This window comes from Schistocerca nitens, chromosome 4 (assembly GCF_023898315.1).
Source record: "Schistocerca nitens isolate TAMUIC-IGC-003100 chromosome 4, iqSchNite1.1, whole genome shotgun sequence".
Lineage (NCBI taxonomy): Eukaryota > Metazoa > Arthropoda > Insecta > Orthoptera > Acrididae > Schistocerca > Schistocerca nitens.
Window position 1 is genome coordinate 793,580,276 of NC_064617.1, and position 26,771 is coordinate 793,607,046.

The 26,771-nt window shown below is 49.1% G+C and overlaps 38 non-coding genes across 38 annotated transcripts; all 38 read left to right on the forward strand.

Moving 5' to 3' along the window:
• Window positions 1-5,437: 5,437 nt before the first annotated feature.
• Window positions 5,438-5,510, forward strand: Trnak-uuu (transfer RNA lysine (anticodon UUU)). Its single transcript has one exon. It is a non-coding gene; the product is annotated as a tRNA-Lys (tRNA).
• Window positions 5,511-5,648: 138 nt separating this feature from the next.
• Trnas-cga (transfer RNA serine (anticodon CGA)) lies at window positions 5,649-5,730 on the forward strand. The gene has a single exon. It is a non-coding gene; the product is annotated as a tRNA-Ser (tRNA).
• A 699-nt stretch (window positions 5,731-6,429) lies between these two features.
• On the forward strand, window positions 6,430-6,511 carry Trnas-uga (transfer RNA serine (anticodon UGA)). Its single transcript has one exon. It is a non-coding gene; the product is annotated as a tRNA-Ser (tRNA).
• A 590-nt stretch (window positions 6,512-7,101) lies between these two features.
• On the forward strand, window positions 7,102-7,174 carry Trnaf-gaa (transfer RNA phenylalanine (anticodon GAA)). Its single transcript has one exon. It is a non-coding gene; the product is annotated as a tRNA-Phe (tRNA).
• Window positions 7,175-7,712: 538 nt separating this feature from the next.
• Trnak-uuu (transfer RNA lysine (anticodon UUU)) lies at window positions 7,713-7,785 on the forward strand. Its single transcript has one exon. It is a non-coding gene; the product is annotated as a tRNA-Lys (tRNA).
• Window positions 7,786-7,923: 138 nt separating this feature from the next.
• Window positions 7,924-8,005, forward strand: Trnas-cga (transfer RNA serine (anticodon CGA)). Its single transcript has one exon. It is a non-coding gene; the product is annotated as a tRNA-Ser (tRNA).
• Window positions 8,006-8,693: 688 nt separating this feature from the next.
• Trnas-uga (transfer RNA serine (anticodon UGA)) lies at window positions 8,694-8,775 on the forward strand. The gene has a single exon. It is a non-coding gene; the product is annotated as a tRNA-Ser (tRNA).
• A 590-nt stretch (window positions 8,776-9,365) lies between these two features.
• On the forward strand, window positions 9,366-9,438 carry Trnaf-gaa (transfer RNA phenylalanine (anticodon GAA)). The gene has a single exon. It is a non-coding gene; the product is annotated as a tRNA-Phe (tRNA).
• A 538-nt stretch (window positions 9,439-9,976) lies between these two features.
• Window positions 9,977-10,049, forward strand: Trnak-uuu (transfer RNA lysine (anticodon UUU)). Its single transcript has one exon. It is a non-coding gene; the product is annotated as a tRNA-Lys (tRNA).
• A 138-nt stretch (window positions 10,050-10,187) lies between these two features.
• Window positions 10,188-10,269, forward strand: Trnas-cga (transfer RNA serine (anticodon CGA)). Its single transcript has one exon. It is a non-coding gene; the product is annotated as a tRNA-Ser (tRNA).
• A 699-nt stretch (window positions 10,270-10,968) lies between these two features.
• Window positions 10,969-11,050, forward strand: Trnas-uga (transfer RNA serine (anticodon UGA)). Its single transcript has one exon. It is a non-coding gene; the product is annotated as a tRNA-Ser (tRNA).
• Window positions 11,051-11,640: 590 nt separating this feature from the next.
• Window positions 11,641-11,713, forward strand: Trnaf-gaa (transfer RNA phenylalanine (anticodon GAA)). Its single transcript has one exon. It is a non-coding gene; the product is annotated as a tRNA-Phe (tRNA).
• Window positions 11,714-12,251: 538 nt separating this feature from the next.
• On the forward strand, window positions 12,252-12,324 carry Trnak-uuu (transfer RNA lysine (anticodon UUU)). The gene has a single exon. It is a non-coding gene; the product is annotated as a tRNA-Lys (tRNA).
• A 138-nt stretch (window positions 12,325-12,462) lies between these two features.
• Window positions 12,463-12,544, forward strand: Trnas-cga (transfer RNA serine (anticodon CGA)). The gene has a single exon. It is a non-coding gene; the product is annotated as a tRNA-Ser (tRNA).
• Window positions 12,545-13,243: 699 nt separating this feature from the next.
• On the forward strand, window positions 13,244-13,325 carry Trnas-uga (transfer RNA serine (anticodon UGA)). Its single transcript has one exon. It is a non-coding gene; the product is annotated as a tRNA-Ser (tRNA).
• A 590-nt stretch (window positions 13,326-13,915) lies between these two features.
• On the forward strand, window positions 13,916-13,988 carry Trnaf-gaa (transfer RNA phenylalanine (anticodon GAA)). Its single transcript has one exon. It is a non-coding gene; the product is annotated as a tRNA-Phe (tRNA).
• Window positions 13,989-14,526: 538 nt separating this feature from the next.
• Window positions 14,527-14,599, forward strand: Trnak-uuu (transfer RNA lysine (anticodon UUU)). The gene has a single exon. It is a non-coding gene; the product is annotated as a tRNA-Lys (tRNA).
• Window positions 14,600-14,737: 138 nt separating this feature from the next.
• On the forward strand, window positions 14,738-14,819 carry Trnas-cga (transfer RNA serine (anticodon CGA)). The gene has a single exon. It is a non-coding gene; the product is annotated as a tRNA-Ser (tRNA).
• Window positions 14,820-15,518: 699 nt separating this feature from the next.
• On the forward strand, window positions 15,519-15,600 carry Trnas-uga (transfer RNA serine (anticodon UGA)). The gene has a single exon. It is a non-coding gene; the product is annotated as a tRNA-Ser (tRNA).
• Window positions 15,601-16,190: 590 nt separating this feature from the next.
• Trnaf-gaa (transfer RNA phenylalanine (anticodon GAA)) lies at window positions 16,191-16,263 on the forward strand. The gene has a single exon. It is a non-coding gene; the product is annotated as a tRNA-Phe (tRNA).
• Window positions 16,264-16,801: 538 nt separating this feature from the next.
• Window positions 16,802-16,874, forward strand: Trnak-uuu (transfer RNA lysine (anticodon UUU)). The gene has a single exon. It is a non-coding gene; the product is annotated as a tRNA-Lys (tRNA).
• A 138-nt stretch (window positions 16,875-17,012) lies between these two features.
• Window positions 17,013-17,094, forward strand: Trnas-cga (transfer RNA serine (anticodon CGA)). Its single transcript has one exon. It is a non-coding gene; the product is annotated as a tRNA-Ser (tRNA).
• Window positions 17,095-17,793: 699 nt separating this feature from the next.
• Window positions 17,794-17,875, forward strand: Trnas-uga (transfer RNA serine (anticodon UGA)). Its single transcript has one exon. It is a non-coding gene; the product is annotated as a tRNA-Ser (tRNA).
• Window positions 17,876-18,465: 590 nt separating this feature from the next.
• On the forward strand, window positions 18,466-18,538 carry Trnaf-gaa (transfer RNA phenylalanine (anticodon GAA)). The gene has a single exon. It is a non-coding gene; the product is annotated as a tRNA-Phe (tRNA).
• A 538-nt stretch (window positions 18,539-19,076) lies between these two features.
• Window positions 19,077-19,149, forward strand: Trnak-uuu (transfer RNA lysine (anticodon UUU)). Its single transcript has one exon. It is a non-coding gene; the product is annotated as a tRNA-Lys (tRNA).
• A 138-nt stretch (window positions 19,150-19,287) lies between these two features.
• On the forward strand, window positions 19,288-19,369 carry Trnas-cga (transfer RNA serine (anticodon CGA)). The gene has a single exon. It is a non-coding gene; the product is annotated as a tRNA-Ser (tRNA).
• A 699-nt stretch (window positions 19,370-20,068) lies between these two features.
• Trnas-uga (transfer RNA serine (anticodon UGA)) lies at window positions 20,069-20,150 on the forward strand. The gene has a single exon. It is a non-coding gene; the product is annotated as a tRNA-Ser (tRNA).
• A 590-nt stretch (window positions 20,151-20,740) lies between these two features.
• Trnaf-gaa (transfer RNA phenylalanine (anticodon GAA)) lies at window positions 20,741-20,813 on the forward strand. The gene has a single exon. It is a non-coding gene; the product is annotated as a tRNA-Phe (tRNA).
• A 538-nt stretch (window positions 20,814-21,351) lies between these two features.
• On the forward strand, window positions 21,352-21,424 carry Trnak-uuu (transfer RNA lysine (anticodon UUU)). The gene has a single exon. It is a non-coding gene; the product is annotated as a tRNA-Lys (tRNA).
• A 138-nt stretch (window positions 21,425-21,562) lies between these two features.
• Window positions 21,563-21,644, forward strand: Trnas-cga (transfer RNA serine (anticodon CGA)). The gene has a single exon. It is a non-coding gene; the product is annotated as a tRNA-Ser (tRNA).
• Window positions 21,645-22,343: 699 nt separating this feature from the next.
• Trnas-uga (transfer RNA serine (anticodon UGA)) lies at window positions 22,344-22,425 on the forward strand. Its single transcript has one exon. It is a non-coding gene; the product is annotated as a tRNA-Ser (tRNA).
• Window positions 22,426-23,015: 590 nt separating this feature from the next.
• Trnaf-gaa (transfer RNA phenylalanine (anticodon GAA)) lies at window positions 23,016-23,088 on the forward strand. The gene has a single exon. It is a non-coding gene; the product is annotated as a tRNA-Phe (tRNA).
• Window positions 23,089-23,626: 538 nt separating this feature from the next.
• On the forward strand, window positions 23,627-23,699 carry Trnak-uuu (transfer RNA lysine (anticodon UUU)). Its single transcript has one exon. It is a non-coding gene; the product is annotated as a tRNA-Lys (tRNA).
• Window positions 23,700-23,837: 138 nt separating this feature from the next.
• On the forward strand, window positions 23,838-23,919 carry Trnas-cga (transfer RNA serine (anticodon CGA)). Its single transcript has one exon. It is a non-coding gene; the product is annotated as a tRNA-Ser (tRNA).
• Window positions 23,920-24,618: 699 nt separating this feature from the next.
• On the forward strand, window positions 24,619-24,700 carry Trnas-uga (transfer RNA serine (anticodon UGA)). Its single transcript has one exon. It is a non-coding gene; the product is annotated as a tRNA-Ser (tRNA).
• A 590-nt stretch (window positions 24,701-25,290) lies between these two features.
• On the forward strand, window positions 25,291-25,363 carry Trnaf-gaa (transfer RNA phenylalanine (anticodon GAA)). Its single transcript has one exon. It is a non-coding gene; the product is annotated as a tRNA-Phe (tRNA).
• A 538-nt stretch (window positions 25,364-25,901) lies between these two features.
• Window positions 25,902-25,974, forward strand: Trnak-uuu (transfer RNA lysine (anticodon UUU)). The gene has a single exon. It is a non-coding gene; the product is annotated as a tRNA-Lys (tRNA).
• A 138-nt stretch (window positions 25,975-26,112) lies between these two features.
• Window positions 26,113-26,194, forward strand: Trnas-cga (transfer RNA serine (anticodon CGA)). Its single transcript has one exon. It is a non-coding gene; the product is annotated as a tRNA-Ser (tRNA).
• Window positions 26,195-26,771: the final 577 nt, after the last annotated feature.

The window sequence follows — 26,771 nt, forward strand, 5'->3', positions numbered from 1 at the left end:
AGCTACAAGAAATTCGCCCTGAAGAGTTTCCGGCTCTGGTTAGGAGAGATAATGATGCTAAGCCACCAGCGAAAGTCGATGCCACGACTAATAAGAGGCGTCGAACTTGTGACAGCCGTGACTCTGATGATGACACATTCAGTACGCACGAGACCCCGGAACCGGACGTCCGGGGAACCGCTTCGGACGCAAAGGTTATAACCGGTGCAGCCATTGTGGACGATTCTTCTACCGCACTTTCAAGCGCCGATACTTCCGTAGATGCCGTTCAGTTACCACAGGCTCATGTCTCAGAACTTCCGCAACAGCACACTCAGGAAGGTCAACAAGTAGGTGTGGCGCACGTGTCTGCTGGAAGTACACACATTGAGGCTCGCTGTGATGGTATACAAACACTGTCTCCAAGCGCGGACGGTACACAACACGTGGCAGCCGCTCCGGCCCTAGCCTCAGAACAACACGAATGTCAACAACTCCGTGACGGTATACAAACACAGCAGCCCGGGACTGTCAGTGACAACAAACAGCTTCGGGCAGCGAGTATTGCCAAACAAACTGATAGTGAAAGTGGTGGCTCAGCTGATCGCTCGCCAGAGGGTTCGGCGCATCCGCTCCCGGCGCAAGGTTTGTCAGGAGAGAAGCTTGACATCACCCAAGATCCTCCCACGCCTCCGACTGCAGCGGTGCTACACAGTGTCCGTCACAGGATCCGAGTGCCGCCTAATGTTAATGCTGTCCGGAAAAAGAGTAAAAACAAAGACGCAAGAGAACAACTCAGTGACGTTCCAGACACGAATTCCGCGGCCGCTACTACGATGGAATGGCATGAAGATGTGGACAACTAAAGGCAGTTGATTCCTCTTTCTCTCAGACGTCCGGTAATTATGTCACAGGCCTATACGATCACGACCCTCAATATTAATAAAATCAGATCAGAAGTGAAACTGAATGCCTTAAAACAATATCTGTATGAGTCAGGAACTGATATAGCACTTTTGCAGGAGGTGTCCATGCCACTTTTTACTATTCCTGGGTTTGTCGGAATTACGAATTTTTCCCCGGAAACGACTGTGGGGACCGCAATCTTAATTAGAGAAGGGATTCCAGTTACTGAGATTGACAAATTGGAATCGGGTAGAGGGGTGGGGATCACCGTTTACGGCGTCACCATCATCAACTTGTACGCACCTTCTGGCAATACCTATAGAGCAGAACGAGCTACTTTTTTTCGGGAACATATACTCTATTTATTTAGGAAAAATCCCCGACGCCTTATCATTGGTGGTGATTTTAATTGTGTCTTATCCCGGAAAGATCAGTCCCCAAATTTTAATTATTCGTCTGAATTAAAGCGCCTCGTGAACGACCTCCAACTTAAAGATGCGTGGGAAATTCGGTACCCGACGTTGGTCCGCTTCACGCACATCGTCGCGAATTCCTGTAGCAGAATCGACAGGATTTATGTTTCAGACGTTTTCGAGAATGATTTATTAAAAGTAGAGACGATCCCCTCCAGTTTCTCCGATCACAGTGGTGTCATCGCGTGCCTGAAATTACTTCCACAACCCACACGATGGTATAAAAGTCAATGGAACCTGAATGTGTCTTTGTTAACGGATGTTGAGCTGGAGGAGGGGGTGCGTCGAGCTTGGGAGCAGTGCTTGCGCGCTACTAACAGATTTCGTAGCACTATAGAGTGGTGGACTCTGCAGGCAAAGCCGAAACTGCGAAATGTCATCATGTACTTCGGAATTGAAAGGGCGGCGGAGATCAAAAAGACGATGGAATTTTATTACACAATCTTACGGGACCTGTACGATCGTGCAGACGCGACGACTACCAGAATCGACGACATTCGGAAAATAAAGGCAAAATTAATCAGTCTGAAGAGGATGCAACTGGACGGCCTTAAGATAAAATCTAAAGTGACGTCGGTCAGAGATGATGAAGCAGCCGCTCTGTACCACCTCGTCAAACATACAAAGAACAGGAGGCGGACTTTTATTGATGCCCTGAAACTCGAGGATGGAAGAACGATTGACACTCAGCGAGAGATTGTCAACGCTCTGCACGACTATTATGTCAACACCTACGCATCAGCGTCTCTACACGACGACTGCTATGATGGACTGTTTAATGCCATTTCATCTACCGTAACAAGGGAAGAAAATGACTCCATCTCGTTAGCCTTCAGTAATAAAGATGTTTTGGAGGTTGTATGCAGTTCGCCACTTAATAAATCCCCTGGCCCTGATGGCTTACCAGTTGAATTTTACAAGCACTATTGGCACATCATCGGGGACAAAATTACTCAAGTCGTGAACGAAGTCTTGCAAGGAACGTCTGTCCCACCCGTCTTTAAAGAATGTAAAATTGTGCTTCTCCCTAAAAACAGAGGTACTAAAACTATCACCAATTTCCGACCAATATCGTTATTAAACTCTGATTATAAGATCGTGGCTCGCGCAATTAACGTGAGACTCATGCCACTCACTGCTAAAATCATAGGCCAACAGCAGACATGTGCCTTTAGACGAACAATTCTGCAAACGGCTGCCTTTTACCGAGATGTCATTGCTTTAACGAGCGCTAGTAACATGAAATGTGGGCTGATCTTTCTTGATTTTTTTAAAGCTTTTGATCTCGTAAATCACGCGTACCTCCTCGAGACTATGCAAAGATTGGGTTTCTCTCGGAACACGATTGCCATGATTAAACACGTGGCCATGGGAATCACTGCAAAACTTTCCGTTAACTCACAACTGACGCGGCCAATACAAATCAACAGAGGGGTTCCACAAGGGAGCCCCTTGTCCATGTTGCTTTTTGTACTCTCCCTTGAACCTCTGTTACAACAATTGCAGACGAAACTCACTGGGATTACCATTTCTGGGGTAAAAAGTGTAATCGGTGCCTATGCCGACGATGTGGGTGTGGTGATTCGCAATGTCGATGATGTCACCATATTAGCGACTGAACTTCGGAAATACTGTCTGGCGTCAGGGGCGCAGTTAAATGAACAAAAAAGCAAATTTCTGAACCTGTGTGGCCTCCAGCATTTGCGTGTCGATTATGCTACACAAGTCAGAGTACACAAGGCTCTGGGGATCATGTTGACGGCGTCCTCTCTAAAGATGATAGCGGCTAACTGGCGGGATGTAGCACGTAAAATAAATGGTGCCCTAATTGATAATTACCATCGCAGCCTCAACCAATTTGATCGTATTCAACTTATCAACGCCTGTATTTTATCAAAGGCGTATTACATGGCGCAGCTTCTGCCGCTCCCTGCAGTACTTGCTAGAAATATTATGTCGAAGATAACTAATTTTATTTGGCGCGGGGAAATTTTTCGCGTATCTGCCAAAACTGCAACACTCCACCCCCTAAACGGAGGGATGGGCTTAGTCGACATCAAGAAAAAGGCAGCAGCTCTCTATGTTACAAGGACGGTCTCTATTATTAACAATTACCCTTCGGGCATTACGGCGCAATTATTCACTGCCGTCAGGCCGCAAAGTCTTGACCCCCCGCTGAACATTCAGACCATCAGTTACCAGCTCAAACACATCCGAGATTATTATCTTGCACGCAGCTACATCGGTCGAGAACTCTTAAATTCTCGACATTTAGCGGCTCCAGCAATATTGGCATACTGGCGACAACACGAAGGACCGAATCCAATTGTTACGAAGTACCGTGGCATCAACTGGGATATGGTATGGCGTAATGTCAGCTCCCGTGTCCTTACTTCAGCGTCTCGCACTGCATGGTACAAAGCAATCAATGATGTGATTAGCACCAATGAGAGGCTGCATAAAATCGGACTCAGTGATACACCTCTCTGCCATAGCTGTCAACTGGTGGATACTGTTATGCACCGTTATACCTGCAGAGAACGTGCACGAAATTGGGGCTGGCTGAGAGAAAAAATAGCCATTGTTACCAGGACTACAACCGCCAACATACCTTCGACTGTGTTGTCTCGACCCGACGTGCGATATTATCCGCCGGCGAAAAATAACGTAGTTATGTGGTTGCTGGGCAACTATTCCAGCTATGTTTTCAATAACCTTGGTGGTGACGATCACTTGGAATTCAAGATGTTTATGGAAATCGCATTCGCGAAAACCTGCAGCTATCCCAATCATGGCAACACTTTCGGCAATATGCTTAAAATAATATTTAATAGAATGGGTATAGGGTAAGGTATATGAGTCTACGGGGGTGGGCACAGGCCGCGGGACTCCAGTAGTGCCGCGAAGAGGCCCCACTGCTTCTGTCTCGTGTCCTGCCTCCCACACCCCCCCCCCCCCATATACCTCCACTCACAGACTCCACTCCAGTACACCGGAAACTGAGAACTATACTTGTGTTAGCAACGGAGCCATTTTTTTTTTTCTAATTTTCTCCAGAAGCTATGAGAGACCAGCAAAGAAGAGTTTTTTAGTTTGTTGATTTTCCAAAAAAAAAAAAAAAAAAAAAAAAAAAAAAAATTAAAAGTGGTTAAGGTGTTAATATAAAAAAAAAAAAAAAAAGTGGTTAAGGCGTCTAAAAAAAAAAAAAAAAAAAAACGTGGTTAAGGCGTAAAAAAAAAAAAAAAGTGGTTAAGGCGTAAAAAAAAAAAAAAAAAAAAAAAAAAAAAAAAAAGTGGTTAAGGCGTCTGACTAGAAAAAAAAAAAAAAAAAAAAAAAAAAAAAAAAAAAAAAAACACGCAGAAGGTCAAAAAAAAAAAAAAAAAAAATGGATAAGGCATCGGTCTCCTAAACCGGGGATTGTGGGTTCGAGTCCCACCAGATTCCTATTAAAAAAAAAAAAAAAAAAAAAAAAAAATAGCTCAGTTGGGAGAGCGTTAGACTGAAGATCTAAAGGTCCCTGGTTCGATCCCGGGTTTCGGCATGCATTCGTTTTGAAGCTGACGCCAATGGAATTGCTCGAGTTTGTGATAATGTAACTACCGCCGAGAACAAAGGTGACTCCCTCCTGTAGCTGTTCTGGTTGTCTAGTGCATGCCATAAGAGGAACACAGTAGGCAACTGCCTGGGAAGCAAGAAAATAAAAAAAAATGTGCTACCGACTGCGTTCCCTTTTTTGTGTCAGGACGTGAAGAACGTCTCCAACGGAACTGTGAAATGAGCGAAAACGTGGGAAACATTGCATTCAAAATGCTTGTGAATTTTCGAGTTGCCCAGTGAGTGTCAACAAAACACGTAAATCCTCTGCTCCAACGCATGAGACGTAACGACTGCTGCAATTTGTTTTTGCGTCGTGTGTCAGTATTCTTCGATAGTCTGTTACGAGCTTAGCACGATAAGTTTGTAGACAGCATCCAGGCGACGTTTTATTAGTTACGGCTCCATGCAGCGATTGCACAACAGTAAAGGACATGAGTCAATGTATAGTTGTGCATCGTGGAAGGTTTGCTAACGTCGTGTGAGCCCGGATAGCTCAGCCGGTAGAGCATTAGGCTTTTAACCTAAGGGTCCAGGGTTCAAATCCCTGTCCGGGCGGAAATTTTAATGCTTTGGTAGTGATTCGTCTAGTAGCGGCGGAAACACTACGGAAGAGAATGTAACTACGCCGTTTCCTGCCACCACAGTGCTTTAAACGGTAGCAGTTGCATGTGACGGGAGATGATCGCGCTCCGCGCAGTCGTGGCCGAGTGGTTAAGGCGTCTGACTCGAAATCAGATTCCCTCTGGGAGCGTAGGTTCGAGTCCTACCGGCTGCGTGCGATTTTGCGTAAAGAAGAGCAAATATTTTCACACGCATGAACGCGGGTGCAAACCAATGACGCCACTCTCAACAAGACGAAAATTTAAGAATACAGAGTTCCGCGACGGCCGCTGCTTCCTGTGGTTACCGGTTCACCACGCACTGACGCTGGGACTGCAGAAAGCCGTCGCAGGCCCACGAGTGCGCTCCCGTCATTTTCTCGCGCCGACGCCGGGTTTGTGAGTACACACATGTGCTTGGAAGTTTTGGACAGAGCGAACATTCATTTCTTTTTAAGAATCGTAATTCAGTCATTCGAGTGCGGCAAAAGCAATGGTGCAGCGTTTCTTTTCTTAAGATCTCGCAGCTACTTGCAAGTATGTCCACCGCTTAAGAGGACAGAAAACTAGCGTCAGCGGTGCGTCAGTGGGAAGTCGGTGAAGTCGCCATTGGAGCCATAAGCCAGTAATTACGACATGTGAATCAGTCGCTCATCACGCAGCTGTACGATAGCTCAGTCGGTAGAGCGTTAGGTTTTCAACCAAAGGGTGTTGGGTCCAAGCCTCTGCCTGGGCGAAAATTAACACACTTTCGTAACGGCTAATGTGCTGGCCATGGAAACACTAGAGAAAAGAGTGAGGCCAAGGCGCTTTCTGCCATCGGATTGCTTCTCAAGGTGGCACTTTCACTTGTCGGAAGACGCTTTTTGCCACCGGCAGTCGTGGCCGAGTGGTTAAGGCGTCTGACTTGAAATCAGATTCCCTCTGGGAGCGCAGGTTCGAGTCCTGCCGACTGCGAAAATTTTCTCGCTCACAGAAGATGGACGTTCAGCTGCATCCTAGCGGTTGCGTCACTACTAAACACGTGGGTCGCCAGCAATGTGCAGTGTTCTTGGCTACAGGGTGCAGCGCTAAAGTCGCGCCCAGAAGCCACAGCTCATCTCCTCGTCTCGCAGCCGTCCACCAGGTGTCAGTGCAAGTGTCGCCTCTCTGGGCAGTGCAGATGTGTCCATTTTAGCTTGCAGACGATGACGTGTAGCAATTTATGAGCTAGCGCAAGTCAAATGTTTTACCGTGTGTATCTGCTAGATACTGCCTCTCACACGGTGGAGAGGCTCACTCCTTCTTGTGTCTCGTTCTCTGCACACGAGTTGCACGTGGCATCGATATAGCACCGGTTTTCTAGCGTCAGCGAAGTCAATATTACATGAATCGAGTCGACGTGTTTGCTTGTTACGATGATGGAAGCAGAAGAAATGTGTGTGGTGCTTCACTGCATCTGCTGCTCGCCTTTCAGCGTCCCTGTGTCTTATAGACGAAGACGACTGTGAAATTGGCGACGAGGCAGAGGTTAACGAAGACGTACAAAACAGAGACGTTCCACGTCAGCCGAAATAGCTCAGTTGGGAGAGCGTTAGACTGAAGATCTAAAGGTCCCTGGTTCGATCCCGGGTTTCGGCATGCATTCGTTTTGAAGCTGACGCCAATGGAATTGCTCGAGTTTGTGATAATGTAACTACCGCCGAGAACAAAGGTGACTCCCTCCTGTAGCTGTTCTGGTTGTCTAGTGCATGCCATAAGAGGAACACAGTAGGCAACTGCCTGGGAAGCAAGAAAATAAAAAAAAATGTGCTACCGACTGCGTTCCCTTTTTTGTGTCAGGACGTGAAGAACGTCTCCAACGGAACTGTGAAATGAGCGAAAACGTGGGAAACATTGCATTCAAAATGCTTGTGAATTTTCGAGTTGCCCAGTGAGTGTCAACAAAACACGTAAATCCTCTGCTCCAACGCATGAGACGTAACGACTGCTGCAATTTGTTTTTGCGTCGTGTGTCAGTATTCTTCGATAGTCTGTTACGAGCTTAGCACGATAAGTTTGTAGACAGCATCCAGGCGACGTTTTATTAGTTACGGCTCCATGCAGCGATTGCACAACAGTAAAGGACATGAGTCAATGTATAGTTGTGCATCGTGGAAGGTTTGCTAACGTCGTGTGAGCCCGGATAGCTCAGCCGGTAGAGCATTAGGCTTTTAACCTAAGGGTCCAGGGTTCAAATCCCTGTCCGGGCGGAAATTTTAATGCTTTGGTAGTGATTCGTCTAGTAGCGGCGGAAACACTACGGAAGAGAATGTAACTACGCCGTTTCCTGCCACCACAGTGCTTTAAACGGTAGCAGTTGCATGTGACGGGAGATGATCGCGCTCCGCGCAGTCGTGGCCGAGTGGTTAAGGCGTCTGACTCGAAATCAGATTCCCTCTGGGAGCGTAGGTTCGAGTCCTACCGGCTGCGTGCGATTTTGCGTAAAGAAGAGCAAATATTTTCACACGCATGAACGCGGGTGCAAACCAATGACGCCACTCTCAACAAGACGAAAATTTAAGAATACAGAGTTCCGCGACGGCCGCTGCTTCCTGTGGTTACCGGTTCACCACGCACTGACGCTGGGACTGCAGAAAGCCGTCGCAGGCCCACGAGTGCGCTCCCGTCATTTTCTCGCGCCGACGCCGAGTTTGTGAGTACACACATGTGCTTGGAAGTTTTGGACAGAGCGAACATTCATTTCTTTTTAAGAATCGTAATTCAGTCATTCGAGTGCGGCAAAAGCAATGGTGCAGCGTTTCTTTTCTTAAGATCTCGCAGCTACTTGCAAGTATGTCCACCGCTTAAGAGGACAGAAAACTAGCGTCAGCGGGAAGTCGGTGAAGTCGCCATTGGAGCCATAAGCCAGTAATTACGACATGTGAATCAGTCGCTCATCACGCAGCTGTACGATAGCTCAGTCGGTAGAGCGTTAGGTTTTCAACCAAAGGGTGTTGGGTCCAAGCCTCTGCCTGGGCGAAAATTAACACACTTTCGTAACGGCTAATGTGCTGGCCATGGAAACACTAGAGAAAAGAGTGAGGCCAAGGCGCTTTCTGCCATCGGATTGCTTCTCAAGGTGGCACTTTCACTTGTCGGAAGACGCTTTTTGCCACCGGCAGTCGTGGCCGAGTGGTTAAGGCGTCTGACTTGAAATCAGATTCCCTCTGGGAGCGCAGGTTCGAGTCCTGCCGACTGCGAAAATTTTCTCGCTCACAGAAGATGGACGTTCAGCTGCATCCTAGCGGTTGCGTCACTACTAAACACGTGGGTCGCCAGCAATGTGCAGTGTTCTTGGCTACAGGGTGCAGCGCTAAAGTCGCGCCCAGAAGCCACAGCTCATCTCCTCGTCTCGCAGCCGTCCACCAGGTGTCAGTGCAAGTGTCGCCTCTCTGGGCAGTGCAGATGTGTCCATTTTAGCTTGCAGACGATGACGTGTAGCAATTTATGAGCTAGCGCAAGTCAAATGTTTTACCGTGTGTATCTGCTAGATACTGCCTCTCACACGGTGGAGAGGCTCACTCCTTCTTGTGTCTCGTTCTCTGCACACGAGTTGCACGTGGCATCGATATAGCACCGGTTTTCTAGCGTCAGCGAAGTCAATATTACATGAATCGAGTCGACGTGTTTGCTTGTTACGATGATGGAAGCAGAAGAAATGTGTGTGGTGCTTCACTGCATCTGCTGCTCGCCTTTCAGCGTCCCTGTGTCTTATAGACGAAGACGACTGTGAAATTGGCGACGAGGCAGAGGTTAACGAAGACGTACAAAACAGAGACGTTCCACGTCAGCCGAAATAGCTCAGTTGGGAGAGCGTTAGACTGAAGATCTAAAGGTCCCTGGTTCGATCCCGGGTTTCGGCATGCATTCGTTTTGAAGCTGACGCCAATGGAATTGCTCGAGTTTGTGATAATGTAACTACCGCCGAGAACAAAGGTGACTCCCTCCTGTAGCTGTTCTGGTTGTCTAGTGCATGCCATAAGAGGAACACAGTAGGCAACTGCCTGGTAAGCAAGAAAATAAAAAAAAATGTGCTACCGACTGCGTTCCCTTTTTTGTGTCAGGACGTGAAGAACGTCTCCAACGGAACTGTGAAATGAGCGAAAACGTGGGAAACATTGCATTCAAAATGCTTGTGAATTTTCGAGTTGCCCAGTGAGTGTCAACAAAACACGTAAATCCTCTGCTCCAACGCATGAGACGTAACGACTGCTGCAATTTGTTTTTGCGTCGTGTGTCAGTATTCTTCGATAGTCTGTTACGAGCTTAGCACGATAAGTTTGTAGACAGCATCCAGGCGACGTTTTATTAGTTACGGCTCCATGCAGCGATTGCACAACAGTAAAGGACATGAGTCAATGTATAGTTGTGCATCGTGGAAGGTTTGCTAACGTCGTGTGAGCCCGGATAGCTCAGCCGGTAGAGCATTAGGCTTTTAACCTAAGGGTCCAGGGTTCAAATCCCTGTCCGGGCGGAAATTTTAATGCTTTGGTAGTGATTCGTCTAGTAGCGGCGGAAACACTACGGAAGAGAATGTAACTACGCCGTTTCCTGCCACCACAGTGCTTTAAACGGTAGCAGTTGCATGTGACGGGAGATGATCGCGCTCCGCGCAGTCGTGGCCGAGTGGTTAAGGCGTCTGACTCGAAATCAGATTCCCTCTGGGAGCGTAGGTTCGAGTCCTACCGGCTGCGTGCGATTTTGCGTAAAGAAGAGCAAATATTTTCACACGCATGAACGCGGGTGCAAACCAATGACGCCACTCTCAACAAGACGAAAATCTAAGAATACAGAGTTCCGCGACGGCCGCTGCTTCCTGTGGTTACCGGTTCACCACGCACTGACGCTGGGACTGCAGAAAGCCGTCGCAGGCCCACGAGTGCGCTCCCGTCATTTTCTCGCGCCGACGCCGAGTTTGTGAGTACACACATGTGCTTGGAAGTTTTGGACAGAGCGAACATTCATTTCTTTTTAAGAATCGTAATTCAGTCATTCGAGTGCGGCAAAAGCAATGGTGCAGCGTTTCTTTTCTTAAGATCTCGCAGCTACTTGCAAGTATGTCCACCGCTTAAGAGGACAGAAAACTAGCGTCAGCGGTGCGTCAGTGGGAAGTCGGTGAAGTCGCCATTGGAGCCATAAGCCAGTAATTACGACATGTGAATCAGTCGCTCATCACGCAGCTGTACGATAGCTCAGTCGGTAGAGCGTTAGGTTTTCAACCAAAGGGTGTTGGGTCCAAGCCTCTGCCTGGGCGAAAATTAACACACTTTCGTAACGGCTAATGTGCTGGCCATGGAAACACTAGAGAAAAGAGTGAGGCCAAGGCGCTTTCTGCCATCGGATTGCTTCTCAAGGTGGCACTTTCACTTGTCGGAAGACGCTTTTTGCCACCGGCAGTCGTGGCCGAGTGGTTAAGGCGTCTGACTTGAAATCAGATTCCCTCTGGGAGCGCAGGTTCGAGTCCTGCCGACTGCGAAAATTTTCTCGCTCACAGAAGATGGACGTTCAGCTGCATCCTAGCGGTTGCGTCACTACTAAACACGTGGGTCGCCAGCAATGTGCAGTGTTCTTGGCTACAGGGTGCAGCGCTAAAGTCGCGCCCAGAAGCCACAGCTCATCTCCTCGTCTCGCAGCCGTCCACCAGGTGTCAGTGCAAGTGTCGCCTCTCTGGGCAGTGCAGATGTGTCCATTTTAGCTTGCAGACGATGACGTGTAGCAATTTATGAGCTAGCGCAAGTCAAATGTTTTACCGTGTGTATCTGCTAGATACTGCCTCTCACACGGTGGAGAGGCTCACTCCTTCTTGTGTCTCGTTCTCTGCACACGAGTTGCACGTGGCATCGATATAGCACCGGTTTTCTAGCGTCAGCGAAGTCAATATTACATGAATCGAGTCGACGTGTTTGCTTGTTACGATGATGGAAGCAGAAGAAATGTGTGTGGTGCTTCACTGCATCTGCTGCTCGCCTTTCAGCGTCCCTGTGTCTTATAGACGAAGACGACTGTGAAATTGGCGACGAGGCAGAGGTTAACGAAGACGTACAAAACAGAGACGTTCCACGTCAGCCGAAATAGCTCAGTTGGGAGAGCGTTAGACTGAAGATCTAAAGGTCCCTGGTTCGATCCCGGGTTTCGGCATGCATTCGTTTTGAAGCTGACGCCAATGGAATTGCTCGAGTTTGTGATAATGTAACTACCGCCGAGAACAAAGGTGACTCCCTCCTGTAGCTGTTCTGGTTGTCTAGTGCATGCCATAAGAGGAACACAGTAGGCAACTGCCTGGGAAGCAAGAAAATAAAAAAAAATGTGCTACCGACTGCGTTCCCTTTTTTGTGTCAGGACGTGAAGAACGTCTCCAACGGAACTGTGAAATGAGCGAAAACGTGGGAAACATTGCATTCAAAATGCTTGTGAATTTTCGAGTTGCCCAGTGAGTGTCAACAAAACACGTAAATCCTCTGCTCCAACGCATGAGACGTAACGACTGCTGCAATTTGTTTTTGCGTCGTGTGTCAGTATTCTTCGATAGTCTGTTACGAGCTTAGCACGATAAGTTTGTAGACAGCATCCAGGCGACGTTTTATTAGTTACGGCTCCATGCAGCGATTGCACAACAGTAAAGGACATGAGTCAATGTATAGTTGTGCATCGTGGAAGGTTTGCTAACGTCGTGTGAGCCCGGATAGCTCAGCCGGTAGAGCATTAGGCTTTTAACCTAAGGGTCCAGGGTTCAAATCCCTGTCCGGGCGGAAATTTTAATGCTTTGGTAGTGATTCGTCTAGTAGCGGCGGAAACACTACGGAAGAGAATGTAACTACGCCGTTTCCTGCCACCACAGTGCTTTAAACGGTAGCAGTTGCATGTGACGGGAGATGATCGCGCTCCGCGCAGTCGTGGCCGAGTGGTTAAGGCGTCTGACTCGAAATCAGATTCCCTCTGGGAGCGTAGGTTCGAGTCCTACCGGCTGCGTGCGATTTTGCGTAAAGAAGAGCAAATATTTTCACACGCATGAACGCGGGTGCAAACCAATGACGCCACTCTCAACAAGACGAAAATTTAAGAATACAGAGTTCCGCGACGGCCGCTGCTTCCTGTGGTTACCGGTTCACCACGCACTGACGCTGGGACTGCAGAAAGCCGTCGCAGGCCCACGAGTGCGCTCCCGTCATTTTCTCGCGCCGACGCCGGGTTTGTGAGTACACACATGTGCTTGGAAGTTTTGGACAGAGCGAACATTCATTTCTTTTTAAGAATCGTAATTCAGTCATTCGAGTGCGGCAAAAGCAATGGTGCAGCGTTTCTTTTCTTAAGATCTCGCAGCTACTTGCAAGTATGTCCACCGCTTAAGAGGACAGAAAACTAGCGTCAGCGGTGCGTCAGTGGGAAGTCGGTGAAGTCGCCATTGGAGCCATAAGCCAGTAATTACGACATGTGAATCAGTCGCTCATCACGCAGCTGTACGATAGCTCAGTCGGTAGAGCGTTAGGTTTTCAACCAAAGGGTGTTGGGTCCAAGCCTCTGCCTGGGCGAAAATTAACACACTTTCGTAACGGCTAATGTGCTGGCCATGGAAACACTAGAGAAAAGAGTGAGGCCAAGGCGCTTTCTGCCATCGGATTGCTTCTCAAGGTGGCACTTTCACTTGTCGGAAGACGCTTTTTGCCACCGGCAGTCGTGGCCGAGTGGTTAAGGCGTCTGACTTGAAATCAGATTCCCTCTGGGAGCGCAGGTTCGAGTCCTGCCGACTGCGAAAATTTTCTCGCTCACAGAAGATGGACGTTCAGCTGCATCCTAGCGGTTGCGTCACTACTAAACACGTGGGTCGCCAGCAATGTGCAGTGTTCTTGGCTACAGGGTGCAGCGCTAAAGTCGCGCCCAGAAGCCACAGCTCATCTCCTCGTCTCGCAGCCGTCCACCAGGTGTCAGTGCAAGTGTCGCCTCTCTGGGCAGTGCAGATGTGTCCATTTTAGCTTGCAGACGATGACGTGTAGCAATTTATGAGCTAGCGCAAGTCAAATGTTTTACCGTGTGTATCTGCTAGATACTGCCTCTCACACGGTGGAGAGGCTCACTCCTTCTTGTGTCTCGTTCTCTGCACACGAGTTGCACGTGGCATCGATATAGCACCGGTTTTCTAGCGTCAGCGAAGTCAATATTACATGAATCGAGTCGACGTGTTTGCTTGTTACGATGATGGAAGCAGAAGAAATGTGTGTGGTGCTTCACTGCATCTGCTGCTCGCCTTTCAGCGTCCCTGTGTCTTATAGACGAAGACGACTGTGAAATTGGCGACGAGGCAGAGGTTAACGAAGACGTACAAAACAGAGACGTTCCACGTCAGCCGAAATAGCTCAGTTGGGAGAGCGTTAGACTGAAGATCTAAAGGTCCCTGGTTCGATCCCGGGTTTCGGCATGCATTCGTTATGAAGCTGACGCCAATGGAATTGCTCGAGTTTGTGATAATGTAACTACCGCCGAGAACAAAGGTGACTCCCTCCTGTAGCTGTTCTGGTTGTCTAGTGCATGCCATAAGAGGAACACAGTAGGCAACTGCCTGGGAAGCAAGAAAATAAAAAAAAATGTGCTACCGACTGCGTTCCCTTTTTTGTGTCAGGACGTGAAGAACGTCTCCAACGGAACTGTGAAATGAGCGAAAACGTGGGAAACATTGCATTCAAAATGCTTGTGAATTTTCGAGTTGCCCAGTGAGTGTCAACAAAACACGTAAATCCTCTGCTCCAACGCATGAGACGTAACGACTGCTGCAATTTGTTTTTGCGTCGTGTGTCAGTATTCTTCGATAGTCTGTTACGAGCTTAGCACGATAAGTTTGTAGACAGCATCCAGGCGACGTTTTATTAGTTACGGCTCCATGCAGCGATTGCACAACAGTAAAGGACATGAGTCAATGTATAGTTGTGCATCGTGGAAGGTTTGCTAACGTCGTGTGAGCCCGGATAGCTCAGCCGGTAGAGCATTAGGCTTTTAACCTAAGGGTCCAGGGTTCAAATCCCTGTCCGGGCGGAAATTTTAATGCTTTGGTAGTGATTCGTCTAGTAGCGGCGGAAACACTACGGAAGAGAATGTAACTACGCCGTTTCCTGCCACCACAGTGCTTTAAACGGTAGCAGTTGCATGTGACGGGAGATGATCGCGCTCCGCGCAGTCGTGGCCGAGTGGTTAAGGCGTCTGACTCGAAATCAGATTCCCTCTGGGAGCGTAGGTTCGAGTCCTACCGGCTGCGTGCGATTTTGCGTAAAGAAGAGCAAATATTTTCACACGCATGAACGCGGGTGCAAACCAATGACGCCACTCTCAACAAGACGAAAATTTAAGAATACAGAGTTCCGCGACGGCCGCTGCTTCCTGTGGTTACCGGTTCACCACGCACTGACGCTGGGACTGCAGAAAGCCGTCGCAGGCCCACGAGTGCGCTCCCGTCATTTTCTCGCGCCGACGCCGAGTTTGTGAGTACACACATGTGCTTGGAAGTTTTGGACAGAGCGAACATTCATTTCTTTTTAAGAATCGTAATTCAGTCATTCGAGTGCGGCAAAAGCAATGGTGCAGCGTTTCTTTTCTTAAGATCTCGCAGCTACTTGCAAGTATGTCCACCGCTTAAGAGGACAGAAAACTAGCGTCAGCGGTGCGTCAGTGGGAAGTCGGTGAAGTCGCCATTGGAGCCATAAGCCAGTAATTACGACATGTGAATCAGTCGCTCATCACGCAGCTGTACGATAGCTCAGTCGGTAGAGCGTTAGGTTTTCAACCAAAGGGTGTTGGGTCCAAGCCTCTGCCTGGGCGAAAATTAACACACTTTCGTAACGGCTAATGTGCTGGCCATGGAAACACTAGAGAAAAGAGTGAGGCCAAGGCGCTTTCTGCCATCGGATTGCTTCTCAAGGTGGCACTTTCACTTGTCGGAAGACGCTTTTAGCCACCGGCAGTCGTGGCCGAGTGGTTAAGGCGTCTGACTTGAAATCAGATTCCCTCTGGGAGCGCAGGTTCGAGTCCTGCCGACTGCGAAAATTTTCTCGCTCACAGAAGATGGACGTTCAGCTGCATCCTAGCGGTTGCGTCACTACTAAACACGTGGGTCGCCAGCAATGTGCAGTGTTCTTGGCTACAGGGTGCAGCGCTAAAGTCGCGCCCAGAAGCCACAGCTCATCTCCTCGTCTCGCAGCCGTCCACCAGGTGTCAGTGCAAGTGTCGCCTCTCTGGGCAGTGCAGATGTGTCCATTTTAGCTTGCAGACGATGACGTGTAGCAATTTATGAGCTAGCGCAAGTCAAATGTTTTACCGTGTGTATCTGCTAGATACTGCCTCTCACACGGTGGAGAGGCTCACTCCTTCTTGTGTCTCGTTCTCTGCACACGAGTTGCACGTGGCATCGATATAGCACCGGTTTTCTAGCGTCAGCGAAGTCAATATTACATGAATCGAGTCGACGTGTTTGCTTGTTACGATGATGGAAGCAGAAGAAATGTGTGTGGTGCTTCACTGCATCTGCTGCTCGCCTTTCAGCGTCCCTGTGTCTTATAGACGAAGACGACTGTGAAATTGGCGACGAGGCAGAGGTTAACGAAGACGTACAAAACAGAGACGTTCCACGTCAGCCGAAATAGCTCAGTTGGGAGAGCGTTAGACTGAAGATCTAAAGGTCCCTGGTTCGATCCCGGGTTTCGGCATGCATTCGTTTTGAAGCTGACGCCAATGGAATTGCTCGAGTTTGTGATAATGTAACTACCGCCGAGAACAAAGGTGACTCCCTCCTGTAGCTGTTCTGGTTGTCTAGTGCATGCCATAAGAGGAACACAGTAGGCAACTGCCTGGGAAGCAAGAAAATAAAAAAAAATGTGCTACCGACTGCGTTCCCTTTTTTGTGTCAGGACGTGAAGAACGTCTCCAACGGAACTGTGAAATGAGCGAAAACGTGGGAAACATTGCATTCAAAATGCTTGTGAATTTTCGAGTTGCCCAGTGAGTGTCAACAAAACACGTAAATCCTCTGCTCCAACGCATGAGACGTAACGACTGCTGCAATTTGTTTTTGCGTCGTGTGTCAGTATTCTTCGATAGTCTGTTACGAGCTTAGCACGATAAGTTTGTAGACAGCATCCAGGCGACGTTTTATTAGTTACGGCTCCATGCAGCGATTGCACAACAGTAAAGGACATGAGTCAATGTATAGTTGTGCATCGTGGAAGGTTTGCTAACGTCGTGTGAGCCCGGATAGCTCAGCCGGTAGAGCATTAGGCTTTTAACCTAAGGGTCCAGGGTTCAAATCCCTGTCCGGGCGGAAATTTTAATGCTTTGGTAGTGATTCGTCTAGTAGCGGCGGAAACACTACGGAAGAGAATGTAACTACGCCGTTTCCTGCCACCACAGTGCTTTAAACGGTAGCAGTTGCATGTGACGGGAGATGATCGCGCTCCGCGCAGTCGTGGCCGAGTGGTTAAGGCGTCTGACTCGAAATCAGATTCCCTCTGGGAGCGTAGGTTCGAGTCCTACCGGCTGCGTGCGATTTTGCGTAAAGAAGAGCAAATATTTTCACACGCATGAACGCGGGTGCAAACCAATGACGCCACTCTCAACAAGACGAAAATTTAAGAATACAGAGTTCCGCGACGGCCGCTGCTTCCTGTGGTTACCGGTTCACCACGCACTGACGCTGGGACTGCAGAAAGCCGTCGCAGGCCCACGAGTGCGCTCCCGTCATTTTCTCGCGCCGACGCCGGGTTTGTGAGTACACACATGTGCTTGGAAGTTTTGGACAGAGCGAACATTCATTTCTTTTTAAGAATCGTAATTCAGTCATTCGAGTGCGGCAAAAGCAATGGTGCAGCGTTTCTTTTCTTAAGATCTCGCAGCTACTTGCAAGTATGTCCACCGCTTAAGAGGACAGAAAACTAGCGTCAGCGGTGCGTCAGTGGGAAGTCGGTGAAGTCGCCATTGGAGCCATAAGCCAGTAATTACGACATGTGAATCAGTCGCTCATCACGCAGCTGTACGATAGCTCAGTCGGTAGAGCGTTAGGTTTTCAACCAAAGGGTGTTGGGTCCAAGCCTCTGCCTGGGCGAAAATTAACACACTTTCGTAACGGCTAATGTGCTGGCCATGGAAACACTAGAGAAAAGAGTGAGGCCAAGGCGCTTTCTGCCATCGGATTGCTTCTCAAGGTGGCACTTTCACTTGTCGGAAGACGCTTTTTGCCACCGGCAGTCGTGGCCGAGTGGTTAAGGCGTCTGACTTGAAATCAGATTCCCTCTGGGAGCGCAGGTTCGAGTCCTGCCGACTGCGAAAATTTTCTCGCTCACAGAAGATGGACGTTCAGCTGCATCCTAGCGGTTGCGTCACTACTAAACACGTGGGTCGCCAGCAATGTGCAGTGTTCTTGGCTACAGGGTGCAGCGCTAAAGTCGCGCCCAGAAGCCACAGCTCATCTCCTCGTCTCGCAGCCGTCCACCAGGTGTCAGTGCAAGTGTCGCCTCTCTGGGCAGTGCAGATGTGTCCATTTTAGCTTGCAGACGATGACGTGTAGCAATTTATGAGCTAGCGCAAGTCAAATGTTTTACCGTGTGTATCTGCTAGATACTGCCTCTCACACGGTGGAGAGGCTCACTCCTTCTTGTGTCTCGTTCTCTGCACACGAGTTGCACGTGGCATCGATATAGCACCGGTTTTCTAGCGTCAGCGAAGTCAATATTACATGAATCGAGTCGACGTGTTTGCTTGTTACGATGATGGAAGCAGAAGAAATGTGTGTGGTGCTTCACTGCATCTGCTGCTCGCCTTTCAGCGTCCCTGTGTCTTATAGACGAAGACGACTGTGAAATTGGCGACGAGGCAGAGGTTAACGAAGACGTACAAAACAGAGACGTTCCACGTCAGCCGAAATAGCTCAGTTGGGAGAGCGTTAGACTGAAGATCTAAAGGTCCCTGGTTCGATCCCGGGTTTCGGCATGCATTCGTTTTGAAGCTGACGCCAATGGAATTGCTCGAGTTTGTGATAATGTAACTACCGCCGAGAACAAAGGTGACTCCCTCCTGTAGCTGTTCTGGTTGTCTAGTGCATGCCATAAGAGGAACACAGTAGGCAACTGCCTGGGAAGCAAGAAAATAAAAAAAAATGTGCTACCGACTGCGTTCCCTTTTTTGTGTCAGGACGTGAAGAACGTCTCCAACGGAACTGTGAAATGAGCGAAAACGTGGGAAACATTGCATTCAAAATGCTTGTGAATTTTCGAGTTGCCCAGTGAGTGTCAACAAAACACGTAAATCCTCTGCTCCAACGCATGAGACGTAACGACTGCTGCAATTTGTTTTTGCGTCGTGTGTCAGTATTCTTCGATAGTCTGTTACGAGCTTAGCACGATAAGTTTGTAGACAGCATCCAGGCGACGTTTTATTAGTTACGGCTCCATGCAGCGATTGCACAACAGTAAAGGACATGAGTCAATGTATAGTTGTGCATCGTGGAAGGTTTGCTAACGTCGTGTGAGCCCGGATAGCTCAGCCGGTAGAGCATTAGGCTTTTAACCTAAGGGTCCAGGGTTCAAATCCCTGTCCGGGCGGAAATTTTAATGCTTTGGTAGTGATTCGTCTAGTAGCGGCGGAAACACTACGGAAGAGAATGTAACTACGCCGTTTCCTGCCACCACAGTGCTTTAAACGGTAGCAGTTGCATGTGACGGGAGATGATCGCGCTCCGCGCAGTCGTGGCCGAGTGGTTAAGGCGTCTGACTCGAAATCAGATTCCCTCTGGGAGCGTAGGTTCGAGTCCTACCGGCTGCGTGCGATTTTGCGTAAAGAAGAGCAAATATTTTCACACGCATGAACGCGGGTGCAAACCAATGACGCCACTCTCAACAAGACGAAAATTTAAGAATACAGAGTTCCGCGACGGCCGCTGCTTCCTGTGGTTACCGGTTCACCACGCACTGACGCTGGGACTGCAGAAAGCCGTCGCAGGCCCACGAGTGCGCTCCCGTCATTTTCTCGCGCCGACGCCGAGTTTGTGAGTACACACATGTGCTTGGAAGTTTTGGACAGAGCGAACATTCATTTCTTTTTAAGAATCGTAATTCAGTCATTCGAGTGCGGCAAAAGCAATGGTGCAGCGTTTCTTTTCTTAAGATCTCGCAGCTACTTGCAAGTATGTCCACCGCTTAAGAGGACAGAAAACTAGCGTCAGCGGTGCGTCAGTGGGAAGTCGGTGAAGTCGCCATTGGAGCCATAAGCCAGTAATTACGACATGTGAATCAGTCGCTCATCACGCAGCTGTACGATAGCTCAGTCGGTAGAGCGTTAGGTTTTCAACCAAAGGGTGTTGGGTCCAAGCCTCTGCCTGGGCGAAAATTAACACACTTTCGTAACGGCTAATGTGCTGGCCATGGAAACACTAGAGAAAAGAGTGAGGCCAAGGCGCTTTCTGCCATCGGATTGCTTCTCAAGGTGGCACTTTCACTTGTCGGAAGACGCTTTTAGCCACCGGCAGTCGTGGCCGAGTGGTTAAGGCGTCTGACTTGAAATCAGATTCCCTCTGGGAGCGCAGGTTCGAGTCCTGCCGACTGCGAAAATTTTCTCGCTCACAGAAGATGGACGTTCAGCTGCATCCTAGCGGTTGCGTCACTACTAAACACGTGGGTCGCCAGCAATGTGCAGTGTTCTTGGCTACAGGGTGCAGCGCTAAAGTCGCGCCCAGAAGCCACAGCTCATCTCCTCGTCTCGCAGCCGTCCACCAGGTGTCAGTGCAAGTGTCGCCTCTCTGGGCAGTGCAGATGTGTCCATTTTAGCTTGCAGACGATGACGTGTAGCAATTTATGAGCTAGCGCAAGTCAAATGTTTTACCGTGTGTATCTGCTAGATACTGCCTCTCACACGGTGGAGAGGCTCACTCCTTCTTGTGTCTCGTTCTCTGCACACGAGTTGCACGTGGCATCGATATAGCACCGGTTTTCTAGCGTCAGCGAAGTCAATATTACATGAATCGAGTCGACGTGTTTGCTTGTTACGATGATGGAAGCAGAAGAAATGTGTGTGGTGCTTCACTGCATCTGCTGCTCGCCTTTCAGCGTCCCTGTGTCTTATAGACGAAGACGACTGTGAAATTGGCGACGAGGCAGAGGTTAACGAAGACGTACAAAACAGAGACGTTCCACGTCAGCCGAAATAGCTCAGTTGGGAGAGCGTTAGACTGAAGATCTAAAGGTCCCTGGTTCGATCCCGGGTTTCGGCATGCATTCGTTTTGAAGCTGACGCCAATGGAATTGCTCGAGTTTGTGATAATGTAACTACCGCCGAGAACAAAGGTGACTCCCTCCTGTAGCTGTTCTGGTTGTCTAGTGCATGCCATAAGAGGAACACAGTAGGCAACTGCCTGGGAAGCAAGAAAATAAAAAAAAATGTGCTACCGACTGCGTTCCCTTTTTTGTGTCAGGACGTGAAGAACGTCTCCAACGGAACTGTGAAATGAGCGAAAACGTGGGAAACATTGCATTCAAAATGCTTGTGAATTTTCGAGTTGCCCAGTGAGTGTCAACAAAACACGTAAATCCTCTGCTCCAACGCATGAGACGTAACGACTGCTGCAATTTGTTTTTGCGTCGTGTGTCAGTATTCTTCGATAGTCTGTTACGAGCTTAGCACGATAAGTTTGTAGACAGCATCCAGGCGACGTTTTATTAGTTACGGCTCCATGCAGCGATTGCACAACAGTAAAGGACATGAGTCAATGTATAGTTGTGCATCGTGGAAGGTTTGCTAACGTCGTGTGAGCCCGGATAGCTCAGCCGGTAGAGCATTAGGCTTTTAACCTAAGGGTCCAGGGTTCAAATCCCTGTCCGGGCGGAAATTTTAATGCTTTGGTAGTGATTCGTCTAGTAGCGGCGGAAACACTACGGAAGAGAATGTAACTACGCCGTTTCCTGCCACCACAGTGCTTTAAACGGTAGCAGTTGCATGTGACGGGAGATGATCGCGCTCCGCGCAGTCGTGGCCGAGTGGTTAAGGCGTCTGACTCGAAATCAGATTCCCTCTGGGAGCGTAGGTTCGAGTCCTACCGGCTGCGTGCGATTTTGCGTAAAGAAGAGCAAATATTTTCACACGCATGAACGCGGGTGCAAACCAATGACGCCACTCTCAACAAGACGAAAATTTAAGAATACAGAGTTCCGCGACGGCCGCTGCTTCCTGTGGTTACCGGTTCACCACGCACTGACGCTGGGACTGCAGAAAGCCGTCGCAGGCCCACGAGTGCGCTCCCGTCATTTTCTCGCGCCGACGCCGGGTTTGTGAGTACACACATGTGCTTGGAAGTTTTGGACAGAGCGAACATTCATTTCTTTTTAAGAATCGTAATTCAGTCATTCGAGTGCGGCAAAAGCAATGGTGCAGCGTTTCTTTTCTTAAGATCTCGCAGCTACTTGCAAGTATGTCCACCGCTTAAGAGGACAGAAAACTAGCGTCAGCGGTGCGTCAGTGGGAAGTCGGTGAAGTCGCCATTGGAGCCATAAGCCAGTAATTACGACATGTGAATCAGTCGCTCATCACGCAGCTGTACGATAGCTCAGTCGGTAGAGCGTTAGGTTTTCAACCAAAGGGTGTTGGGTCCAAGCCTCTGCCTGGGCGAAAATTAACACACTTTCGTAACGGCTAATGTGCTGGCCATGGAAACACTAGAGAAAAGAGTGAGGCCAAGGCGCTTTCTGCCATCGGATTGCTTCTCAAGGTGGCACTTTCACTTGTCGGAAGACGCTTTTTGCCACCGGCAGTCGTGGCCGAGTGGTTAAGGCGTCTGACTTGAAATCAGATTCCCTCTGGGAGCGCAGGTTCGAGTCCTGCCGACTGCGAAAATTTTCTCGCTCACAGAAGATGGACGTTCAGCTGCATCCTAGCGGTTGCGTCACTACTAAACACGTGGGTCGCCAGCAATGTGCAGTGTTCTTGGCTACAGGGTGCAGCGCTAAAGTCGCGCCCAGAAGCCACAGCTCATCTCCTCGTCTCGCAGCCGTCCACCAGGTGTCAGTGCAAGTGTCGCCTCTCTGGGCAGTGCAGATGTGTCCATTTTAGCTTGCAGACGATGACGTGTAGCAATTTATGAGCTAGCGCAAGTCAAATGTTTTACCGTGTGTATCTGCTAGATACTGCCTCTCACACGGTGGAGAGGCTCACTCCTTCTTGTGTCTCGTTCTCTGCACACGAGTTGCACGTGGCATCGATATAGCACCGGTTTTCTAGCGTCAGCGAAGTCAATATTACATGAATCGAGTCGACGTGTTTGCTTGTTACGATGATGGAAGCAGAAGAAATGTGTGTGGTGCTTCACTGCATCTGCTGCTCGCCTTTCAGCGTCCCTGTGTCTTATAGACGAAGACGACTGTGAAATTGGCGACGAGGCAGAGGTTAACGAAGACGTACAAAACAGAGACGTTCCACGTCAGCCGAAATAGCTCAGTTGGGAGAGCGTTAGACTGAAGATCTAAAGGTCCCTGGTTCGATCCCGGGTTTCGGCATGCATTCGTTTTGAAGCTGACGCCAATGGAATTGCTCGAGTTTGTGATAATGTAACTACCGCCGAGAACAAAGGTGACTCCCTCCTGTAGCTGTTCTGGTTGTCTAGTGCATGCCATAAGAGGAACACAGTAGGCAACTGCCTGGGAAGCAAGAAAATAAAAAAAAATGTGCTACCGACTGCGTTCCCTTTTTTGTGTCAGGACGTGAAGAACGTCTCCAACGGAACTGTGAAATGAGCGAAAACGTGGGAAACATTGCATTCAAAATGCTTGTGAATTTTCGAGTTGCCCAGTGAGTGTCAACAAAACACGTAAATCCTCTGCTCCAACGCATGAGACGTAACGACTGCTGCAATTTGTTTTTGCGTCGTGTGTCAGTATTCTTCGATAGTCTGTTACGAGCTTAGCACGATAAGTTTGTAGACAGCATCCAGGCGACGTTTTATTAGTTACGGCTCCATGCAGCGATTGCACAACAGTAAAGGACATGAGTCAATGTATAGTTGTGCATCGTGGAAGGTTTGCTAACGTCGTGTGAGCCCGGATAGCTCAGCCGGTAGAGCATTAGGCTTTTAACCTAAGGGTCCAGGGTTCAAATCCCTGTCCGGGCGGAAATTTTAATGCTTTGGTAGTGATTCGTCTAGTAGCGGCGGAAACACTACGGAAGAGAATGTAACTACGCCGTTTCCTGCCACCACAGTGCTTTAAACGGTAGCAGTTGCATGTGACGGGAGATGATCGCGCTCCGCGCAGTCGTGGCCGAGTGGTTAAGGCGTCTGACTCGAAATCAGATTCCCTCTGGGAGCGTAGGTTCGAGTCCTACCGGCTGCGTGCGATTTTGCGTAAAGAAGAGCAAATATTTTCACACGCATGAACGCGGGTGCAAACCAATGACGCCACTCTCAACAAGACGAAAATTTAAGAATACAGAGTTCCGCGACGGCCGCTGCTTCCTGTGGTTACCGGTTCACCACGCACTGACGCTGGGACTGCAGAAAGCCGTCGCAGGCCCACGAGTGCGCTCCCGTCATTTTCTCGCGCCGACGCCGGGTTTGTGAGTACACACATGTGCTTGGAAGTTTTGGACAGAGCGAACATTCATTTCTTTTTAAGAATCGTAATTCAGTCATTCGAGTGCGGCAAAAGCAATGGTGCAGCGTTTCTTTTCTTAAGATCTCGCAGCTACTTGCAAGTATGTCCACCGCTTAAGAGGACAGAAAACTAGCGTCAGCGGTGCGTCAGTGGGAAGTCGGTGAAGTCGCCATTGGAGCCATAAGCCAGTAATTACGACATGTGAATCAGTCGCTCATCACGCAGCTGTACGATAGCTCAGTCGGTAGAGCGTTAGGTTTTCAACCAAAGGGTGTTGGGTCCAAGCCTCTGCCTGGGCGAAAATTAACACACTTTCGTAACGGCTAATGTGCTGGCCATGGAAACACTAGAGAAAAGAGTGAGGCCAAGGCGCTTTCTGCCATCGGATTGCTTCTCAAGGTGGCACTTTCACTTGTCGGAAGACGCTTTTTGCCACCGGCAGTCGTGGCCGAGTGGTTAAGGCGTCTGACTTGAAATCAGATTCCCTCTGGGAGCGCAGGTTCGAGTCCTGCCGACTGCGAAAATTTTCTCGCTCACAGAAGATGGACGTTCAGCTGCATCCTAGCGGTTGCGTCACTACTAAACACGTGGGTCGCCAGCAATGTGCAGTGTTCTTGGCTACAGGGTGCAGCGCTAAAGTCGCGCCCAGAAGCCACAGCTCATCTCCTCGTCTCGCAGCCGTCCACCAGGTGTCAGTGCAAGTGTCGCCTCTCTGGGCAGTGCAGATGTGTCCATTTTAGCTTGCAGACGATGACGTGTAGCAATTTATGAGCTAGCGCAAGTCAAATGTTTTACCGTGTGTATCTGCTAGATACTGCCTCTCACACGGTGGAGAGGCTCACTCCTTCTTGTGTCTCGTTCTCTGCACACGAGTTGCACGTGGCATCGATATAGCACCGGTTTTCTAGCGTCAGCGAAGTCAATATTACATGAATCGAGTCGACGTGTTTGCTTGTTACGATGATGGAAGCAGAAGAAATGTGTGTGGTGCTTCACTGCATCTGCTGCTCGCCTTTCAGCGTCCCTGTGTCTTATAGACGAAGACGACTGTGAAATTGGCGACGAGGCAGAGGTTAACGAAGACGTACAAAACAGAGACGTTCCACGTCAGCCGAAATAGCTCAGTTGGGAGAGCGTTAGACTGAAGATCTAAAGGTCCCTGGTTCGATCCCGGGTTTCGGCATGCATTCGTTTTGAAGCTGACGCCAATGGAATTGCTCGAGTTTGTGATAATGTAACTACCGCCGAGAACAAAGGTGACTCCCTCCTGTAGCTGTTCTGGTTGTCTAGTGCATGCCATAAGAGGAACACAGTAGGCAACTGCCTGGGAAGCAAGAAAATAAAAAAAAATGTGCTACCGACTGCGTTCCCTTTTTTGTGTCAGGACGTGAAGAACGTCTCCAACGGAACTGTGAAATGAGCGAAAACGTGGGAAACATTGCATTCAAAATGCTTGTGAATTTTCGAGTTGCCCAGTGAGTGTCAACAAAACACGTAAATCCTCTGCTCCAACGCATGAGACGTAACGACTGCTGCAATTTGTTTTTGCGTCGTGTGTCAGTATTCTTCGATAGTCTGTTACGAGCTTAGCACGATAAGTTTGTAGACAGCATCCAGGCGACGTTTTATTAGTTACGGCTCCATGCAGCGATTGCACAACAGTAAAGGACATGAGTCAATGTATAGTTGTGCATCGTGGAAGGTTTGCTAACGTCGTGTGAGCCCGGATAGCTCAGCCGGTAGAGCATTAGGCTTTTAACCTAAGGGTCCAGGGTTCAAATCCCTGTCCGGGCGGAAATTTTAATGCTTTGGTAGTGATTCGTCTAGTAGCGGCGGAAACACTACGGAAGAGAATGTAACTACGCCGTTTCCTGCCACCACAGTGCTTTAAACGGTAGCAGTTGCATGTGACGGGAGATGATCGCGCTCCGCGCAGTCGTGGCCGAGTGGTTAAGGCGTCTGACTCGAAATCAGATTCCCTCTGGGAGCGTAGGTTCGAGTCCTACCGGCTGCGTGCGATTTTGCGTAAAGAAGAGCAAATATTTTCACACGCATGAACGCGGGTGCAAACCAATGACGCCACTCTCAACAAGACGAAAATTTAAGAATACAGAGTTCCGCGACGGCCGCTGCTTCCTGTGGTTACCGGTTCACCACGCACTGACGCTGGGACTGCAGAAAGCCGTCGCAGGCCCACGAGTGCGCTCCCGTCATTTTCTCGCGCCGACGCCGAGTTTGTGAGTACACACATGTGCTTGGAAGTTTTGGACAGAGCGAACATTCATTTCTTTTTAAGAATCGTAATTCAGTCATTCGAGTGCGGCAAAAGCAATGGTGCAGCGTTTCTTTTCTTAAGATCTCGCAGCTACTTGCAAGTATGTCCACCGCTTAAGAGGACAGAAAACTAGCGTCAGCGGTGCGTCAGTGGGAAGTCGGTGAAGTCGCCATTGGAGCCATAAGCCAGTAATTACGACATGTGAATCAGTCGCTCATCACGCAGCTGTACGATAGCTCAGTCGGTAGAGCGTTAGGTTTTCAACCAAAGGGTGTTGGGTCCAAGCCTCTGCCTGGGCGAAAATTAACACACTTTC